Consider the following 14,123-nt stretch of genomic DNA (forward strand, 5'->3'; position numbering starts at 1 on the left):
TATATATTTTAATTGTTCTTAATATTTGTAGTTCATGTTCTTAATTCTGGCTGTGCACCGCCCTGAGTCCTTAGGGAGAAGGGCGGTATATAAATTGAAAAATAAAAATAAAATAAATAAATAAATATGACCGTTGCCACCTGTAATGGACTCTTCTAGCACCCTAAAAACATTACAGGACAAGCTCTCTGCCCCATAATTTTGCTCCAGGCCCTACTAAACCTTATGACATACTGTGTCTTAAGATGCTGCAAATTCCTGTTTTCCCCCCCGCAACAGATTAACCGGGTTACTTTTTCTGGCATTCACACTGAAGGATCAGGAACGTGAACTCAAAAGGGAGGCTTGGTGCAAAATTTAGCTTGTTACGGCTATTTTTTTCCATCAGCGTCAGGCCGTTCCCCAGACAAGCCTTGATGGGAAGAAGAAGAAGAGAGAAAAAGGGAGAACTAGCTTGAGAGAACAGGAGGTTTCTGAAAGGCTGGGGGAGCACAGGTCACAGGCAGGTGGTGGTGATGGTAACTCAAAAGCCTCCCCCCCTCCTTCTCCAAGGGCTGCACCAGCCACAGTGAAGAAGCCTGGGGATGTGGGGGGGGGCAAGGGAGAGAAAGTCTTCTGCAAGTGATCAATTCACACATCCGGCAGGAATGGGGGGGGGGAGAAGCAGCAGGGGGCAAAGGAAAAGGACCGAAAGGGGGGAAACCTGTGGGGCAGCGGAGAGGGACTTTTGCAAATGAACAGCTCAGACCTCTGCTAAAGGTGACTGCCTCTTCTGAAGTGGGGGGGGGGGGAAACGAGGAGGAAAGAACGAGTGAAAAGAAGGGGGGAGGGAGGAGGAATGAGACAGAACAAAAAGGAAGACAAAAGAAGGCCCACTCTCCAGACTGGCCCACCACTAGTACAGGACATGTTCAATGGAGCTTGGCTTCTAGTAGAAAAAGCGGACCCCCCTCCCATCCTTGGCCCCGACCCATTAGTTAAAGAAATGCCTCGCCCCTTGCAAGTTTCAGCTTACGCAGAGAGGCCTTGCTTTTTCCTAGGTTGGAACTAGGAAAGCCACGGGGCCTTCTTAGTGGTGGGGCCTGCTCTCTGGCAATGCGTCTCTTTCAAATATGGGCAGTCCTCGACTTACAACAGTTCATTTAGTGACCGTTACAACGGCACTCAAAAAAGTGACTCATGAGCATTTTTCACATTTACGGCCGCTGCAGCATTCCCCGTAATTACATGATCAAAATTCCAAAAGTCAGTTTGGCAATAGACTCATATTTAGGACCGTCGCAATGTCCCGGGATCACGTAATCCACCTTTTGTAACCTTCTGACATGCATAGTCAATTCGAGAAGCCGGATTCACTTAACAACCGTGTTACTAATTCAACAACTGTGGCAAGAAAGGTGGTAAAAAGGTGCAAAACTCACTTAACTAATGTTTCGCTTAGCAATAACGGAAATGTTGGGCTCAATTGTGGTCTTAAGTCGAGGAATACCTGTACAGGCGAGCTCTTTCTCGACTTTCCCTTCTTTCCCACTTTTTTTTTTTTTAGGAAATGCCTGGAAAGCAAGGTGGCTTATGAGGTGACACCAACAGCCAGTTATTGCTTAAGTTCTACTCTCAGATGTGAAGCTGGCTTGTAGATTTGACTTAATACTAGCAGTAACAGCATCAACTACTATTAACAGTAATTGCTATAGTTCTTTTTTCTTGCAATTTTTATATGAATCCTAGAAAAGCCTGTAAATTAATAACCTGAACTCTAGGACTATGAGGGAAATAGTAATAAAGGAGAGAGAGAGAGAGAGAGAGAGAGATAGAGAGAGAGAGAGAGAGAGAGAGAGAGAGAGATGATAGATAGATAGATAGATAGATAGATAGATAGATAGATAGATAGATAGATAGATACCGTGTTTCCCCAAAAATAAGACCCTGTCTTATATTTTTTTTAACCCCGGAATAAGCGCTTGGTCTTATTTTCGGGAAGGTCTTATTATTTTGGAGTGCACATAGCAAGATGGGGCTCTTACCTGATTTCCAGCTCTGCATTTAAATATTTTCGGGGAGGGCTTATTTTCAGGGGGAAGCTTATTTTAGTGCACGCGCTCAAAAGCCTGATTGGGCTTATTATCAGGGGATGTCTTATTTTCAGGGAAACAGGATAGATAGATAGATAGATAGATAGATAGATAGATAGATAGATAGATAGATATTTATTATTTATTTGTTTGTTTGTTTGTTTAACTTGTATGCCGCCTTTCTCCGAAGACTAAAGGCAGTTTACAATGATAGATAGATAGATGATAGATAGATAGATAGATAGATAGATAGATAGATAGATAGATAGATAGATAGATATGCAGACAGATACATGGGGCCACCTTTGCCTCTTGTAGCAGTTCCCATACAACTAGCAATTTCTCTGAAATAATAAAGGAAGAACATATAACAACTGCTAGCAATGAGTGACCAGGCATTTTTCCCTCTGGATTTATTTATTTAATTTGTACCTCGCCTTTATTATTTTTTACAAATAACTCAAGGCAACGAACATAACCAATACACCTTCCTCCTCCTATTCTCTCCACAACAACAGCCCTGTGAGGTAGGTTGAGCTGAGACTGAGCGACTGGCCCAAAGTCACCCAGTTGGCTTTCATGGCTGAGACAGGACTTGAACTCACGGGACTTCCTGCTTTCTAGCCTGGTGTCTTAATCACTAGAGCAAATGGGGCTTTTGTTAATACCAACTAATTGAGCTGATTTGTAAGGTGCCTCAGAAGCACACAACTTTCTCCTGCTAAGCTGCTGGTTTCAGTCTGTTGTGTTACAAATTAGGAAGGAAATTCCTTCCTAATGGAACAGCAGCAGAAACTTTTCTTCCCAACCCTGGGGAAGAATAATAGAACTAAACAAAATAAATAAAAATAAAGCTAGAGCATTAAGCCTTCTTGTAGGATTACTTCAGGAGAACTGCGTCTTTCCACCTGTGTCTTTGTTGGGAGAACAAAAGTACATCACAGCTTTCCCCCCGCCCCTCCCGCTGCTAAAATCACACCTGTGAAGATCCCTTTCACTTTTCTATCTACCTGGAAAATACTGTAGAAAGAGGCATTTAGCCTCTATACAAGTAGTTCTCAACTTACGACCACAATTGAGCCCAAAATTTCCATCGCTAAGCAAGACAGTTGTTAAGTGAACTTTGCCCCATTTTCTTGCCACATGTAAGTGAAGCACTGCAGTTGTTAAATTAGCGACACGGTTGTTAAGCGAATCTAGCTTCCCCAGTGACTTTGCTTGTCAGAAGGCCGCAAAAGCGGATCCCATAACCACACATACGACACTGCAACTGTCGTAAATATGAGTTTAGTTGCCAAGCATCTGAATTTTGACCAGGTGACCATGGGGATGATGTTACAACGGTCGTTAAGGGTGAAAAAGTCACAAGTCAACTTTTTCCAGTGCTGTTGTAACTTTGAACGGCCACTAAATGAATTGTTGTAAGTCAAGGACTGCTTGGATTTATACCTTTCACATTCCTTGATATTTGCGAGAGCTGAACTAAGTTAGGACTGGTTCTCCTTCTGGTTAAAAAGTCCCATAGCCCAACTTTTAAGGGGTAGCTATTTTAAAATTCACATCTCCTCCCTCTTTTTCCTGCCATACCTTTTCTTCTGACAACCCTTTTAAATCAAAGCAGCTGCTGTTTATTGTCAGTCCATGGTTTCTACATGACATCCCAACATTTGTTAGAGTAAAAATAGGTACACTTTAAAAAAAAAAACAAAAAAAACATGTGCTTTATATTTGGGAGAAGAAAGAGGCAGGGACTAGAAATGGCTTCTGGTGAGGCCCATTGCCGGACCGACAGGCAAAAAGAAACTTTGCTAGATTTGCTGGTTTCTCTTGCATTTAAAAACAAACAAGGTTCAGCTCTTGAACGATTGCTTCCGTTATTTATGCCTAGCTAGCTGGTCCCCCAAGCGATCTTATTTAGCCAATTTTGAAGGCCATGATGACAGAAAAGTAAACTGGTCAGAAGTAAAGACAGAAAGATAATCTGACACCTCCACTCCCACCCACCCCTTCGCCTTTAAAAAAAAAAGAAAAAAAGTCCGAATTCCATTGTTATCTGCAGCAAGTCTAGTCAGTAAGAAAATAGGAAGCGGTGGAAAAGTATATTTCTAGTTTTTTTTAATGAATTCATCAGGCCCTGGAGAGTCCTTGTTCTAAGGCAGTAGTTGATTTGGGTCTTTTAACCTTTAAAAAAAAAAAAAAGGTGGTGGAAAAATCTGAACTTTTCTTGCCTGCTTTAAGACACAAAAGGATCAGAAAGGGATTGTGTGTGTGTATCTTTACGGGTTGTGTATGTTAAGGGCTCAAGAGAACTGGAAGCTGAGATGCAGGGATTATCTATCTATCTATCTATCTATCTATCTATCTATCTATCTATCTATCTAATTTCTGACTAAGATCCAGATCTTTAGTGAGTCAATATGGAGAGTTAGTTAGGCGATACTGATGTCACAGGAACGGAAGAAAGAGATCCTGCATTCGTGGGATCCACTAAATAAATTGCAATAGCGGATTTTAGCAAAGTGGATGAATGAGAACTAAAAGGGGAAGGGGGGGGACGGCAGAGTGAGGGCTGGGCCTGGAAGGGTTAAGGGGGAGCTGAAGCCTGTGTTAGGCCTTGTTGCCATGGCGGCAGACTGTCTCACTGGCACTCCCTGACCCCTGAAGGGGGATCTTGGGGAGGGAGGGGGGAAGGCTGAGACGCAGACACTCCAGGCGGAGTTGGGGCAAAGTCCCTTGAGAATCAGTCTAGCACCTGATACTACAACAGTAAAGCCATAGCACCCCCCACCCCAACCGTCTGTGTGTGTGTGAACACACACACACACATATATTAATATACCGTGTTTTCCCCAAAATAAGACCCTGTCTTATATTTTTTTGAACCCTGAAATAAGCGTTGTGGTCTTACTGCCATGCGCTCAAAAGCCTGATTGGGCTTATTATCAGGGGATGTCTTATTTTGGGGGAAACAAGGTATCTATCTCTATCTTTCCTTCTTTCTTTCCTTCTTTCTTTCTTTCTTTCTTTCTTTCTTTCTTTCTTTCTTTCTTTTTCTTCCTTCCTTCCTTTTCTTCCTTTCTTTCTTGTCTATTATCTATCTATCTTCTATCATCTATATCTATCCTTCTTTCTTTCTTTCTGTAACTTTTCCTTTCTTGTCTATTATCTATCTTCTATCATTTATTTTACCGTGTTTCCCCCAAAATAAGACCCTGTTTTATATTTTTTTTTGAACTCTGAAATAAGCGCTTGGCCTTGTTGCCATGTGCTCAAAAGCCGCGACTGGGCTTATTAGCAGGGGATGTCTTATTTTGGGGGAAAACAGGGTATATGTGTTGCATGCATGATAGCTGGCTGGGAAACACCCGCATGCAGCCAGGAAAAGGCTTCTGAGAGCCAGGTGGCAAGCTCATGCAGTGATTTGCAGGGTTATATATGCGTGCTACCCACTGATGCAGACAAAGGGTAAAATGCATATATCGGCCGGTTAACGGACGCACAGCCACAGCTGAATGACAATGAATTACAGGTAAATAAATAAATAAAAATCCATGTGCAAAATGCAGGGGGATGGGGTGGGAAGTAGGAAGTGGCTGGTGCGCTGTAATGCTCCCACACGCAGCCCCAGGCTGCAAAAGCACGGGCCTACACAGAGGTGATCCTGGCTCCTTGCACTCCCACACTCTCTAGGGCAAATGGTACGTACTACATTCCCATGTTCAATGGTACATGAAAGACATGGCCAGTAAAAGAGCCAAAAATTTGGTCACTCAAATGAGGGGGAACAAAGATAACTGAGCCTAGAGCAGGACAAGGGATAGCAATGTGGCAAGGAATACCAAACACTTCCCTATTTATTGCAAATGCAAGACAGAAATTCTGCACCTTCCTCCCTATTCAAATATAGATCTTCCGCACATTAAAATCCACCTGGTTAATTCCACCTAATCCGCACCTTGGCTTATTGATTCGACCCACGTTAGCCATTTTCTTATACTCAAACTGGACAGGAGACTATAGGTTTGGTTACCGAATTGACTGTTGTTCTGATTTCCACTCTTTTAAAATTTGGTAAGGCCGCCCAGAATCCACTGAGTTTCAGGGGGTAAATAAAATTGCATAAGAAATTAATCAAATGTCACCAGAGCCCCCCCCCCCCAAAAAAAAGGCCCACCCTACCACTTTGCTTTTTGACACTCGCTGTGCAATACATTGCGCATGAGCATGGGAAGTTCACACTATTGTGCTTACATCACCCATAGAGCAGTCTCATAGCATTTTCCCAATCCACATACTACGCTAAGCCATATTTGGTATAGTCATGGTTTGCAGAGTATGCCACGATTCACCTGAGTTCGCACAACATGCTAAACCCTAAATCCTGGTTTCCCAACCGTTGCTATGCTCAATGAAAGCCAAACCAAACATGGTATGGCTTGTGGAATCTTTGGTACTCTCTGACCTTGGTTGTTCTTGTTTTCAGATGTCTCATTACCTGACCAAATAACATCACCGTCATGTTACCTATCAGGTTAATGATGTGTCTGCAAGCAAATAACCAAGTTCAGAGAGCATCAAGGACTCCACAATTGAACTCTGAACTACATATATTCTGTATTGGTATGGTACAATATGGCTTGGTGCATATAAACCCTGTTGCTTTCTCAGATCTTACGAGAGAGGCTGAGACCAGAATATTTTTCTTATAAATGTGGATTCTGACTTTTAAAATCTTCCCACACAATCTCCCTACTCTGGGCAGGAGGATGCTATTTCAAACGAAGTATACTAAGAAAACCCATATCCAGCTATGATTTTGTTCTCGGCTTCACAAGAATCTGGATTTTGACTAGAATGCTATAGAGCAGGGTTCTCCAACCTTGGCAACTTTTAAGACTTGTGGACTTCAACTCCCAGAATTCCCCAGCCAGCCAAGAAGAATTCTGGGAGTTGAAGTCCACAGGCCTTAAAGTTGCCAAGGCTGGATGCCTCTGCTCTACCAATATTTTAATGTTAATGGCAATTTCTACATTCAAAATCCTGTGGCTTTTTTTAAAAACTAGGCCGACTATTTAACTACTATTTAACTAGGCTGACCTGGCTTATGGGAAATAAGGCGCCAGTACCAATGTCCAACTCTTCTGCAAATTATTCAGACAATAAGGCTCTTTTTTCCTCTTTCTGTCCAGAAAACAATGCCATCTCACCACTCAGTTTTGAAGACAACATTAGTTAGCTAGCTGCCAGTGGAGGAAACAAAATTATGATGGGAACCTTGGTTCAAATTTTTTAGAAAACTGAGCAAAAAATCTCTTCATCAGAAAAGCCATATTGTTGTTGTTGTTGTTTTTAAGGCAAGAGAGGTTTATGGATGGCCCCGCACTGCAGCTTGCCAAACCATTGTTTGCAGAATAAATCACAATTAGCCAAATGCACACAACTTGCTAAGTCATAAACTGTGGATTATAAACCACAATAGCTACGTATGTGGAGTACACAGATTGAAACGCAAACAACCCCTTCTGGCATAGCATGAGGTATGAAACCGGGCATTGTGTCTGAGCTAAGCTCAAGCGAGGGAATCCTTTCTCCACAGGTATTAACCAGCTCCTTTAATAATAACTGGATGGGATGGCTTGAAACAGAGCCTGGAGCCTTCCTGGTGTGTATGTTTAGCCAGTGTAGGAAACTCATCCACATCAACAGGTAATGACACCAACATGAGCAGGCACTGGCGATGCAGTGATCACACCAATGCTGGAACTCCATGCTTGTAACAAGGCATCTGATGTCTATAGAACCAAGCAGTCTGTTTCCTCTGCTTCCCCATGACCAAAACCGTTATATGCCATCCTTTCTTAGCATTGCTTTCCATAAGCGTTATTGGAGCCCACATTCCTTGCCAAGACAGCTGAAAGTTGGGAATGCTGTGTAGGAGCCCAACACATCTGGAGAACAAAGGAGGGGAAAGAGGGCATCTGCAGAAGAAAGCACCCCAATAAGTCCTGTTTCAAGAGAACGTCTCTGCCATCTGGTTCCATGCTTAGCATCATTGACTGCCGGCTACCTGCAATTTGGCAGTTCGAATCCCACCAGGCTCAAGGTTGACTCAGCCTTCGATCCTTCCAAGGTTGGTAAAATGAGGGCCCAGATTGTTGGGGGCAATAAGCTGACTCTGTAAACCGCTTAGAGAGGGCTGTAAAGCACTGTAAAAGCGGTATATAAGTCTTAGTGCTTTTGCTATTAACAGTGGTATTGGCCCAAACAGAGAAGAAAAACTGGAAGTCTTATTAGACACCCCTAATCATATTAATATATACCCCAGACTATGCTTTGCTAATTACAGTATTTTCCCTTGCCCCAGATTACCTCCTCTTCAGTTTTTTCAGACAACCATAAAAACTCCAATTTCCAGTTAGAAACACTTTGGCATCTCTACCAAGCTCAGGAACAGCCACAGCCACCTTTCCAATTAAGGTCCTTTTTTATTTTGCAAGAAAGCTTTGAGGGGAAAAAAAAGCTGGTGCTTGGGACTAAACTGGGGACCACCAGAGAGAAAAGGAACAATCTGGCATCCTTAAGGTAGCCTTCTCCTCGCAGAGAGGTTTTATAATATAAGCAGACAGGGCCCAACAATTAAATTGTTTCTTCCCTGCAACTCCCAGACGGTAGGTAGGAATATAAAAAGGAAGAGAAGCTCTGGCAGCCTTTGCAAACATGAGGACTAATATTAAAACAATGTTTATTAATAAGAAGAGATCGACCTTTTGGCCTTCTCTTTTAGGGCCATTTCTTCCAGTACTTATACTGATATTTATTGTAAGAGGAGGAAATTGTTTTTCTCCCCTAAAATGGAACTGCAACCTACAAATCACCAACTTTTGGGGGGGAAGAAAGAAGGGAAACCCATAACAGTTCTACAGCAGTTATGCATATTCTCTCTTCCCACTTCTGTCTTTCTATCAGTATGAAACCAGGCCAGGGAGGGTTTAAAAACTAGAAGCAGATACACTCTCTATTCACGGTTGTGCTAACACCAGGGACGTGAAGAGGCATCCCGAAGGGTGTGCAAGCAAGGAAGATGGGAACAAGCAGAAAGAAGAGACAAGACAGGGCAAGATGGAGAGGAGGGGGGGGGGTCCATGCTGCAGACCTCATCTGGCTAACGTCTGGCATGAGCTGGCAGAAACGGAGTATATAAAACCTGGCGGAAAATGGTGCAGTGGTGAAATGGATGAGTACTACAGGCGGATGAGGAAGCAAGGTGAGATCGTAGGCTCAAGGATGGATAAAAAAAAAAAACGACGACAGTAGGGTTGAAGGCATCGCACGGCGGAGGCTAAAGAATGAATAAGGATGGCTGAGTGGGAGATGGGGGGACGATAACTCCTAGTTAGAAGACGCCGAAAGGGATCAGTTCCCTATAAGGGAGGTGGGTGAATAGGGAGACACAGAAGGCAGTCTCTCGGTTGCGATGGGTGTGAATGGGGAGACAAAGGTGGAGACGAGGAGATGGCTGAACTGAAGCAATTGATGGACATGCATTACAGCAATGTCCGCGTTTCAGCCCAGATGGGGAAATGGAGGCAGTGTGCCATTGCCCGCCAGCCATTAAGTTCGGACATGGGACAGATTTCAACAGAGAGATACAGACAAAATATATTTCTTCGGCTGTGGGGCTCTAGCTTCAGCTCATGGCCATGAGATAAGGCAACCCCGTTCCTTAAATCTCTGAAATCTCCCCTCTTTTTGCCAGGTCTCCAAGTAATCTTCCTAATACGAGCTAGAATAGATTAGAAAACTCCCATTTTTGCAACCGTCACCCACATGACCGGGGGGGGGAGGGGGGCTAGAAATAACTGGCACTGTAGCTTCACAGATCCAGAAGGCATCGATGGTGGCTGCGCTGGCAACAAAGAGAAATATGAAACAACCCCTTGGCACCTTCCACTGAGTGAGAGCTTTTGTCCCATCTTCCGTAAGCACAGATATGGGCCAGGGATCTGGGAAACTTAAAAGAAAAGGTAGGGAGACTGAGAGAGAGCAAAGGGATGATGAAGAGGAGGAGGAGGAGGAGGAGGAGGAGGAGGAGGAGGAGGAGGAAGAGGAGAACAGGCAAGGTGATGAGACTGGTGCAATATTTCTCTTCCTTCCAATCTTCTCCTCCTACCTCCCACCCCCAGGTTCCTACTTGGTTGCAATATTCTCCTTAACTCGTTTCACACATGCATATACAACCCCGTTGTAGAGCTGATCAGGAGGTCCAGTTCTGGCTCTATGATGAGCACGAAAGCAGGGGTGGAGGCACCGCTGAGACAATCTAAGACTGCAAGCTTGTATTTCTCTAGGTCAGGGGGAAAAAAAATCGACTCTACGTGCATGCTTTACAAAACCTCCAGCAAACCACCTCTGTTGTTGGAGGGTCCCAAAACGTATCTTCTCCAAAGCCTGACATAAACGCATACCCTCTGCGTACAAAGCACATCTTCTCTCTTAACTCAGTTATAATTTCCCGTGCCCAAGATCTGGCCTCAAAGCATTAAGTAACAAGGAAGCTTATACAAACATACCAATCAAATTATATATATATATATATGAGCAGAGATAAATGAGCGCTTAGGTTTCAATAAGTAATGCATACATGTAGACTCACACACACGCATCAATACATCAACTGTTAAACCCGACAGGAGAACATGCTACCTTTAAGGCAGGGGGACGGGGGCAGTTATTGTATTTTAATCCAAACTAATCCCCATTCACCATCTGCATTAAAGACGAAAGATGCCAGAGATCATATTTTTTTAACTTTCAGCAGACAAGTATACCTTATTCCTCTAAAAAGGGCTGGATACAGGGAACCGTCATCACCTCGGATAGGGAGAACAATCATTTTGGTTGTCCGTCACTGCTTTGAACTCCTTCTGGGTGGGGCAAGGATGTGGACCTAGAAGTATTATTATTTTTTTTTTTATAAAGCTGCCTTTTCTAACTGCATAAAAAAAATATTTTAAAGCTTACGGCTGTTCTGTACGTCTCCTCCACCTCCCCATTCCTCGCCAGATGTCTGCTATCTCCAAAAAAAGAGAAAGGGGAGGGGGGGGATGAAGGCCACTTAGTCTGAGCTTTCAAGGCTTTTCTGACTTAAAAGGAGCTGATGGGAAGATGTTAAGTCAAGGTTTAAGGGGACAGTCTGCATTTCTGTTAACCAATGATGGAAGCCAACACAAAGAGGGTGAAATTCACACTAGCGATGGTCAGAGAGAGGAGCCCCGAGAGAACTCTAGGAGAATGCCAAGGAACACCTGCGTGGCGCATACAGAGATAGGAAATGCTGCCGTTAGGAGCCCCAACCGGGTCTGAAGGAATGAGGTTAAGAGACCTAGATCATCATTTGTTCCTAACTGGGGTAAGGTCCTCATGACGCGGGAGATGTTCTCCTCCAAAGTGACTGTGCAAGACAGATTCCCGAGGGTGGGGAGCCCGAAGACGATGTCCCTTGCTCTGCTGGATGATGCCCCACCCTGGAACATTTGAGCAGAGGCTGTCTGTGCACAAACTCACGCATGCGCGGAGGAGCTGGTACCTCTGATGAAGAACATATGCCTCTGTAGCCTTGGACTGCAGATATGTTTATGAACACGGGTTCCCTTTCCAGAGGGTGCATGCCATGCCATGTCTGCCGTATTGTGCGTGCATGCGTGTGCCCATGTAACACGTTTGCCTCTCTATGGGAAGGGAAGGAAGGAAAAAGGGGGGGGGGGAAAGGAGAGGCCGTTGGGGAACAGCCAAGCTTCTGGGCAGGAGAAGAGCAAGGTTTCGTTACATAAAGGGGCCTGAGAAAGCGACGGCGTCTCCAGCCGCTACCAGCATGGTGCAGGGCTCCCCCTCCCCGTTTATAGCCCCTAGACCTTGCTCTCCTCCTAGACAAACTGATTTATGCCGAGGCAAAAACTCTGCCAATGAATGGAGGCTACGCGGAGAGAGACCCCTGACCTCGCCCGTGACCTCTGACCCTGTCTGGCTTCACAGACAGGCTGCAGCTGGGTCTCTCCCCCTTGACCCTTTAATTCCAGACCTGCCCTAGCCCCACCAAGGAGCCCCGCCAGACGTTAACCCTCTGAGTGCTGCATCTCTCTCTCTCTCTCTCCTTCTTAGTTGCTCTTGGGAAAAGAAGAGGAAGGGGGGAAAAAAATAAAAGCCGACATAATTAAGACCGGTGAATCCTTTACCTGAGCTTAAGTTACGACGGAGGGATGGGCTGCATTTTTGGAAGCGGAGATTTTGTGCAGCTCATCTTCCCCGCCACATCTGAACCCTGGCCCACCCCATTTCAGCCGTCCTATAGCTTTATCCTAAAGTCACGCTCTCCGGCCCCACGCTGCGCCTGCCTGCCCTCTCTTGCCTTCTGAGATCATTCAGTCTGCCAGGTTCCAGTCAACACACACACACACACACACACACTGAAAAACCTACAACCCTGCCCCCCCCACCCCGCCAATTTGAACCCCAAGCAATCGCTGCTGTTTCTCTCTCTCTCTCTCTCTCTCTCTCTCTCTCTCTCTCTCTCTCTCTTTTTTTTCCTGGGCTCCTCCTCCTCCTCTTCTTCCTCCTCCTCTCCTGTCGCACTCAACTCCTCCTAAATCTCAGCCCTTAAGGTCGATATCCCCAGCCTCCCCAGGCACCCCCTCCCATCCCCTCCCGGCCCCCTTCTCCTATTCTAAAGAAGGGCAGGTTAGGGGCAACAAGTAGCAGCAAAATGTACAGTCATTGGAGATGGGGAGGAGGTGTGTGTGTGGGGGGGGAGAGAACGGAGCTCCTCTGCCCGCCCTCCCCCATTCCTGCCTGCAACTGCAGAGAGGTGCATCCTGGGATGAATAAATTACACGGGCAATGGAATGGCAAGCACAATTCAGGGACAGAGGGAGAGAAGACAAGCAAAAATAGTGGGGGGGGGGAGGTTTGAGAGAGAGAGAGAGAGAGAGAGAGAGAGAGAGAGAGAGAGAGAGAGAGAGAGAGAGAGAGAAAGAAAGAATCACCCCTGCCTGCATTAATCCCCCTTGCCCCCCCTTTTTTTTTAAAAAAAAAGCCAGCATCCCAATGGTCTGTCACTCAGGAGGTCAAAGGCATAATCAGATAATAACCTGTAATTGCTCGAATTCCTTTGCAACCATCATATTAAAATCTTTTTAAGGCCCCGATTCCGAGACCCTCTTTCCTCTCCACCCCCCCCTTGATAATCCACCCCCCTCCCAACCTAACTCTCCTATATAAAGGAAGGGGAACCTTATTTGCTTCCCCGTTTCTCCACCCCCATCTCTTTCTTCCCCACCGCAGTCCAGAAAGGATCCTTCCATCCATGCACCTATCTCTGATTTACTACTCCCTCGGGTGGTGGGGAAGGGCAGGCGGGATGGGGAGGGGGAGGACCGTTTTCTTTGCAAATCTCAAATTTTGGTTCACGCAGAGCACCCCGGTTTATGACTGAAAACAGGCAGGAGGGCATCAGGGGGTTGGGGGGGGAAAGGGTTCAGACGTGCTGAGCCTTAGACTGCATGAGCCTTAAGACTGCAATCGTGGGCACAGTTTTTGGGGAACTTCCTTAAAGGAAAATCCAAGCAGAACCCCCCCTCCTCTCTCTACCCCCTCCCCCATTTACTCCAGACTGTTTCTGCTCCAAGAGAGAGAGGTGCGGGGGGGAGGCCGGAGAGGAGAATTAAATAAATGATTCTTTAAAATAATAATAATAATAATAATAATAATAATAATAATAATAATAATAATAATATGAATCTGACTGCCCTCTTCGCCTTTATACAGCCTCAACTTCCTTCCTTGGCAGACCTTCCCATTATCTGCACTGCCTGCCTGCCAGCCACCCCACCCTGCTCACCTACCTGATCCGCTGGGAGGAGGGACTGCAGTGGTCCATCCTCTCCCCCCCCCCTCACACACACATACACCATGTAGAGCTCCCACAAAGTGTGCATTGTGGCGGGAAGATGAGGAGGTTGGGGTTGGGGGGGGGGTAGGGGAGAGAGATGCAAAAGA

The 14,123-nt window shown here is 45.3% G+C and overlaps 1 protein-coding gene across 2 annotated transcripts in view; it reads right to left on the bottom strand.

Annotated features, from left to right (window-relative positions):
- The window catches only part of SPACA6 (sperm acrosome associated 6), an 83,273-nt gene that overhangs the window by 67,506 nt on the left and 1,644 nt on the right, over nucleotides 1-14,123 (bottom strand). Inside the window, exon 2 of one of the 2 annotated variants that reach the window (XR_015729464.1) lies at nucleotides 10,901-11,019. The exons of the other annotated variant lie outside the window; for it this stretch is intronic. The gene's annotated coding sequence lies outside the window, so the exon portion shown is untranslated. The remainder of the gene's footprint in view (nucleotides 1-10,900; nucleotides 11,020-14,123) is intronic. 2 annotated transcript variants of the gene reach the window in all.

This window comes from Pantherophis guttatus, chromosome 10, assembly GCF_059756535.1.
Source record: "Pantherophis guttatus breed Tessera chromosome 10, ASM5975653v1, whole genome shotgun sequence".
Classification (NCBI taxonomy): domain Eukaryota; kingdom Metazoa; phylum Chordata; class Lepidosauria; order Squamata; family Colubridae; genus Pantherophis; species Pantherophis guttatus.